This window comes from Sitophilus oryzae, unplaced genomic scaffold, assembly GCF_002938485.1.
Source record: "Sitophilus oryzae breed Bouriz unplaced genomic scaffold, Soryzae_2.0 scaffold_965_pilon_pilon, whole genome shotgun sequence".
Lineage (NCBI taxonomy): Eukaryota > Metazoa > Arthropoda > Insecta > Coleoptera > Curculionidae > Sitophilus > Sitophilus oryzae.
In genome coordinates, this window is record NW_022147600.1 from 283,305 (window position 1) to 291,129 (window position 7,825).

Below are 7,825 nucleotides of genomic sequence, written 5' to 3' on the forward strand. Positions count from 1 at the left end.
TAAATATTCTGTTCGTCTGTGAAATCGAACTAACTTTTTGTATTGCAAAAGTATGTAAGTCTGAACAGGTCCATAAGCTACTATGATAATTCTGTATCCCGGATACTCCTTCGTTGCCGGTTCCGTATCTCAGATACAGAAAAAGAATGTAGTTAAATTGTACCTTAGGGCTCGAACACACTGACGACCAGGTCGCACCGGCCAGGCCGCAGCTACCTCTAAAACCATTAAATCAAATGATATAGCGCACACTAACGTCCTGGCCGTCCGTTGGTCGTTGCGACCAGTAGGCTGCACTAAAATATTATTATTTTCTGCCGCTTGTTGCCGGTTTTCTTCCAAATTAATAATTTTTCAGATGAAATCCCTCGAATTCAACGCACATTATTTTATTTTCTCTAATATATAGTGTTTTAGTGTAGTTTTTGCACACGTGCAGAAAATCTAAAGAAATAGTATACCTACAGACTGGATCAAAGGGAAACTTAAATCTAGTCCCTTTTTTATCAAGGGTCGATTCTAGTAAAAATTCAAAACATTTTTATATGACAAACCTACTCTATTTATGGTTGGTATGATACCTGTTATTATACCTTCGAGTTTCGATGTAAAAAAGAAATAATATTCGAAGTTTTTCTACAACCACTTGTTTTTTTTTTATTAAATTAGTTTTTTTAGTTGTATTGTAGTCATATACAACTGTATTTTAAATATTATATTTAATTTAAGGTTTTTCAAACAGGGTTCATTAGACTATATTTCTACTAGGTACATTATTTTTCAAAAAATTAAGAGTAAAAGTAACTTAAACATTCATAAAAATAGAAGTAATTACTGTTGTAGATTCTCAGTAACAATAAAAAAGAGGAATTTATATTGTAAACATCGAAATAACTGGAAGCTAAACTTTCTACCTGCTTATATTTAGAGCCAGTGTCTGACGACCTTTTTTACGATGGCCCTAATATGTTTACCTGTAAAGTCGATAAGAGCCATCAGTAGAAGTCCATATCAGTAGAAAAAAGAAACAGATATCTCCATTTTTATGGGTCGCGCGTACAAAATGCTTTTTGTTCGGCCTATTTGTTCTGCTTGTTCGTGCGCGCTCGGTTCGTTCGGGCTAAAATGCTGAAGTCTGGACGCACCTTTAGGAACAATACTGTTTTTGTCCTTTATTGATATAATGCTGAAAATCTCTCGAGTTACATGTCTCACTCTACACATATTAAATTACATAGACGTAGGATGTAGAATATTCTGTTATGAAACGACTGATGGAATAGCAGGCATCGCGAATTTGAAAAACATGGAAATAACGGGGTTGGAGATTTTACTTGCTCCATTTACCACACCAGTATTTATTAACGAATTTTACTTAGTCGGGGTTGGAGATTTTACTTACTCCATTTACCACATCAGTATTTATTAACGAAAAATCCAAGAATATTTTAAATGCATTATTTAATATTAGAACATTTAATAAGTTCATGAATAGCAACTTCGCTTTTTAGTTAACTCGGATATTATAACATTTCGGAAACAATATTTTCTAATTGGTAAAACGTAAAAAATCGTTAGATCTGACAACTTTGTTGAAACTGGTCGTTCATCTGGCCGCAGCTATAAACGCAATGCATCCGGCCAGGTCGTTGCGACCTGGTCGTCAGTGAGTTAGAGCCCTGTATATTTAACTACACCATGCTATTGATAGAACATACATTAGAAGGAGATTACACATTAACTTTTCTTCAGTTATATTTTAGTATAAATGTACTGTAATGTTTTATTTTCAATTAATTTATGTACCTACATAGTTTTTATAACATATAATTTATATACCTATTTATAGTAATATTAATATTATGTTTAATATATAAAATATTTTTACTTCCCTGTTTTTTTGTTAGCAAATTATTATACTTTCCATCTAGTTATAGTTGGCGATGTTGCCAAATGCAATATAATATATAATTATCTCATTTTGAAAAATACACTATTAAGAATCTAGTATCACAAATATAGTAGATAAAATAATTTAAACAATTCCAAGAATTTATTTCTTTAAGTATTTAATTTAAGTTGCAGTGTTTTGAAACAGCTGGAACAGTTGGAACTGGAACTGGTATAGGATAGCACATAAACCTGTTCCAAGCCAGTTCCAAAACAAACCTGTTTTGAAAATAACAGATCCTGTTCCAAAGCGTCATCACTATTTAGGAGGTACCTAGTACAACTCTCATTTTTGTTCTTTAGTGTCACCAGAGACAGACTTGAGACTACAACTGTTGATTGAAGAAGTAAGAAGATGCGCAACTTTACAGGCGATTTCGTGGCACAAAACCTGTCCAAAATGTAGCTGGCGATACCGTAACCGTTAGACAACCTGTCCGAGGTTTAGTTTAGCTCTGCGCTGCTGTGCGCTGATAGTCGTTTACAGCGCAGCAGATACAGAACAGTGTACCTTAGTTACCGTAGTTCTGCTTTCAATTGACAGAGTAGGTGGTTGTCGGAGACAGCGTTGCAAGAACCACGGATTAATCCGTAGATTTACGAATTTTGGGCACAGTACGTTCATGTACGGATATTCTATCATTAAACAATTTAGTATAATATTGTATGATTAAACAAAGAACGGTATAAGAGTTGGCTTGGAAAACAAGATCGCTGTTGTTTCATATGTAAAATATTATGGTAAATGTCAATAGTCGTCATTTTCAAGCCAACTAAACGACTTTTTTCGATCATACGAAATATTCAGTACCTATACAAGAATTTTTATTTTTGTTGTTTATTCTATGTTTAACACGAATAAATTTTCAACACATAAGCGCGGATTTTTCATCCAAAGAGATTTTTGTCAAACGTATTACAGATATATGGCAACACTGTCGCTTTTAGTTCGTATTATATTTTAATATGGCAACACTGTCGCTTTTAGTTCTACACCGTCTTCAGTCCTGTTCTCAGAACAACGTCGTGTCGCGGGCGACACAGTTTGACATTTCAAACAACCAATGGGAGCTGTACTAAATTTAAAATTGACAGCTGTTTGAATTTTGTACAAATCTGATTGGTTCTTTTGTCGTGTCGCTGGCGACAGTAGCAGTTCTGAGAACGGGGCTTTCGATATATGTATGGAGGCTAGAAGGAGGAGGCGAATCGAACGCAAAAATTATGGGCCCAGTTTTTGAGATCTAAATGAAGTTCGAAAATCGCCGTTAGGGGCGCATGTGATCCGATAGATTGAGAAATACACAGCTTCTTATGGCAAGAATTACTATTTTGTTAGAAATTATAGAGTTCAGTTAATATTTGGGCATATTTTTACTAGATTTAGCTTTTAGAAACGTGTTTTTTCCTAATTGAACAATGTGCGTGGCTAAAATTGTGAATACAAAACCTTAAATTTGAGTTTGAAAAGTAAGTCAGAAGTTAGGTTATATCAGATGCCGGTGTTAGATATTCTTTAAGTTGTTATTATAAAATTGTTTCATTATATGGTTCTTTTTAGTGCATACACGACCGAAGAAAAATATAAGCTGCTAAAATAAATCTTCCCTATAACTGTTGTACAAAAAAGATAGAATTTCCAGCAACAAATATCATCAGTTCATCCTTTGATTTGATGTAAACAGTAATTGTTTCTTGATGACAAATGCGAATTAAATAGTTTATGGTATGATTGTGTTAGTGATTTATTAATAGTTTTTCATAAAAACATTTGAAATTGATATGTTTACATGCAGTTCGGTGTGATATCATTTTAATAAGCATTAAAAACTTTCGTAACAAACTAGTAGTGGTTTTACCGCAATTGACAGAAACTGAATCACGAAAATTAAAAGTATTTTATCAGGAATAACTTCAATGGAAAGTGAAGAAGAACACTAGTATTGCACCCTTTAATCAGTGTTATCACTGTTAATTTTAGCCACCTGCTAGTAGGTAAATTATTTTTATTTTATAACAAGGCCTTCTAGGTTATGTTACGCAGATGTTGATTTTAGGCTATATTCTCTATTAATTTGAATTTGAAATTAATCTGTAAACTGATAGTATATAATTTAAATGTTTTCCTTAACATCTATCCATATTTTTTCAAATAAATAGTTATACCACTTACATTAGGACCTTTGAAAAGGCTTGGGTTTCCTTCACCCCGTTCTTTATTTGCCTTTTTTCCACTGTAAGTCCCACTTATACAGCCAGGTACGAAGCAAGATCTATTATATAGGGTTTTTTTAATCACACTCATTGTTACATTGCTAATAATTCAATAAAATAATTATAAATTAAAAAAAAACTAGTAAAAACACAGTTAAATCGTATTCCAACAATGATCAATCTAACCCACTTACAGTGCCTCTGGTGTCAAACCGAGAAACTTGCTTTAAAGTAGGGACAGAAATTTCAAATATGCCCATTGTCGATTCGCCTCCTCCTTCTAGCCTTCATAGATATATGCCTTCGCTACTGAATTAGAAAAAATGAATGTTTTATGCGTTGGCCGCAGAACGAGTTAAGGCTCCACTGTACATCACTTGAGACGTAAGGGGAAATCAAATCAGCCTTGTCACGAATTTGCCCATTAGGTTGCGCATCTTCCCAGTTCTTTCAATCAACGCTACAATGTACGAAGAATTGATAATATAAGTATATTTGATTTACAATGTCTTATTTTTTCTAAATATTATTCTATAGAATTTACCTCTTTATTTTACAAATACATATTATTGAAAATAAATTTAAAAGAGATATTTTTTATGAATATTATATTTATGTAAAATATTACTGTTTTTTTAATCATTGAACTAAATAAATAAGTATTAAATATTTTATTCGTGTAATTTACCTACTACTTATAATTTTATTTTTGTAATCATGGTTCTGGTAATTATTTATATTTATAAAGCTAAATACCTGAACAATATTCCCTTTATTGATAGGAAATATCAATTTCAAAAAATCTCGGGTGCGCCTAATATTGAAACCTTAAACCTTGGACTACTATAAGATTGAACCCATCAAGATCGGAAAAAATTGCACAATAATTCTTTTAAATGACTTTAATTAATTCTTAAACATCACTACTTTTTCGTATGATGTAAAGGGTAGATTTTCCAAAATACTTGTTTGTACTTCCAAACAAGTATTTTGGAAAATCATCCCTTTGAGATTTAAAAAATGAACCTGGATACACGAGGGGAAGGAGATAAAAAGCATGGAAATTTGTACAGGGTGCCCAAGTAGCATTTTCACGACTTGCGACCACATGTTTACTAAACACAACGTTGGATTAGTTACAAAAAATAGTTAGCTCCCTACCTTGGGTATTAAAATAAATTTAAACGTTTTTATAACGTTGTGCCGACGTTGGACTAGTATTACAGCAAAGTAGAAGCTTCTGCGACGTCGAATAAACGTTGTCTTGTAACCTTTTTTGCTTAAGTGATCTTTAGGTAATTCGGACAACGTAGTTACAACGTTGGACAATATAGAGTTTTCCGACGTCAGTTTCAGGACCTATTCCAACGTTATGCATACGTCGTCTGTTTTACTAATTCCAACGTTGTTTAGATTTCCTTATTCTTACGTTGGTAGGACGTCGAGTCACTACCTTTTTGCAACTGTATTGAACCATAACCTTAAATTTTAAATTTTCACTTCACTGTTCTGTTCAGTCAGACAGTTCAGTGCTGTTTTTGTTTTTATAAAAAAAACTTAATTAAAATGGGACATAAGAAAGGTACATATAAAACTAAATTTAAAAATACATCGACATATATTACCGATAGTTTATCCACTCCCTCGTTTATTTAGATTTTAGAGGGCGGCACAAGCTAGACTCTAGGATGACTAAATTAGGCAATCTTGCGACTAGTATACTACCTGTTACGGCCGAACTGCGACTTTATTAGTCCAGTATGCGACTACTCGAACTACTCCATCTTAATCTCCAAAACAACAAAATGAAATCCGCCATGTTGTTAAATAAGAAAATGTTTCGTTCCTAAAATAGCAATTCCTGCTTTTTGAATACATTAACTTGAAATATTTGACCCTAAAAAACACGCGGAAACAATTTTTTCGACTGCGGATAAATTATTCTCATTTTACTAAAAAAAAAATTCAAGAAAATTTTTAAAACTTTTTTAATTTTAAAGCCCATTAGTATTTTTCAAAGTAGAAACAATACATTTATCAATAAAGTTGTTTGCGTTTAACTTTTTTGCATTGGGTAACGAGTTACAGAGTCGGTTAAAGTGTTTCAATAATTATGATCTTCAAACATCCTCCACACTTAAATACTTTTGTTTTGTTTTCCTTCACTGCCATCTGACATATGTCTCTAACTAAATCATAAAAATAATATTTTTACTATAATTATCCCAATTTAGGATAAAACGCGACTTAGACGCCATATTAGTTTTGTATTTCTGTGAATTAGGATTTTAAACAACGTTGCAGTTTGTATTAAATTAGGCTTCTAGCCAACGTCGGTATCCAACGTCGTTTCGACCCAAAAATTTTTCTCCAAACTAGTGCAGACTAGGGTCGGCACGAGGTTGTGCCGACGTTGCGCCCCGACGTTTGGTCGCGTGACACAACGTTGTCCCGACGTCCAAATGCTGCTTGGGTGGCATCGCTCATACGACGCGGAGGCTCCAAGGGAAGCGACAGTTTGCATTGAAATAAAATTTTGTGAGTATATGTAGGTTAATTTGGAGTTCTGCAAGGTGTCTCCTCAAAAAAAGTTTGTAATGGTGTAATGTAACTTTTTTGTAATGGAACACCCTATATGTTAACTGTTTTTTGGATTCTGGAAGAAAAATAAGGGGAAGTTAAAGAATTATATGACAAGTGTAAAACTGAGTAAGTGTAAGGTTTTTATAACATTTTCTAAAAATGAAGGATTTTTAAATTTCAATAAAAGCTACCTAAATTGGAAATTATCCGGTATAAACTAATATGTAGAATAGGAAAAGTCAATGCATGTCATTATTGACAAAAAAATAAACAACTTGAGTAGATAGCTATGTGACTAAAATGATAAATTTCGAAACTTTTTATTTTTTTATATTAATCATAAATTTTTCTTCGAAAAAATGATAATAAAACCGTGTCTGTTGATCTTCTGGCACAAAAACATTTCAAATTTACGATTTCATTCTAATAACTATTTAGTCAACATGTTTAATTTATGTCAATGATGACAGGTATTGATAATTTCGATTCCAAATATATCGAGAAATATTACTTGTAGCGATTTTTACCAAGAGACTTTTTTTACGTAGAAAACGTCGTAAATGTATACTTTTTGCCCAGTAGTTTTATACAGGTACGGACGAAAAGTTATTACTCTTCAAACCAGTTAAAAAATATGCAGGTGGCGCCCTCTACAAGTAGGACTCATATTGACATCAAAATCAAATTTCTCATGTCAAAAAACTCCCAGACACCAATCATTTCATCCAACTATTGACATTACTTCAGAAATTATTTGGAAAAAATCGAAATAAAAATGAAACTTCACCACCCTGTATCTCCAAAACTAAGCATTTTAGGACATACATAGGAACTTTTTTACATTTTTATCTGCAGAATATGCCGCCGAATCTGTAACAATTAAAATATATTTTAAACGTGTATCTTTTTTTATTGCCGTTGAATGGTTTACTCTACATCCTTACATCCTTCAATTTTTGTTAAATTAACGAAAGGTGTATCACAGCCACCTAGATTTTATCAAATAATAAAGATCTACCTCGAGATCTACTGACGCAAAATCATAAAAATGAAAATGTCTAGGAATGTCTTTGCCTAA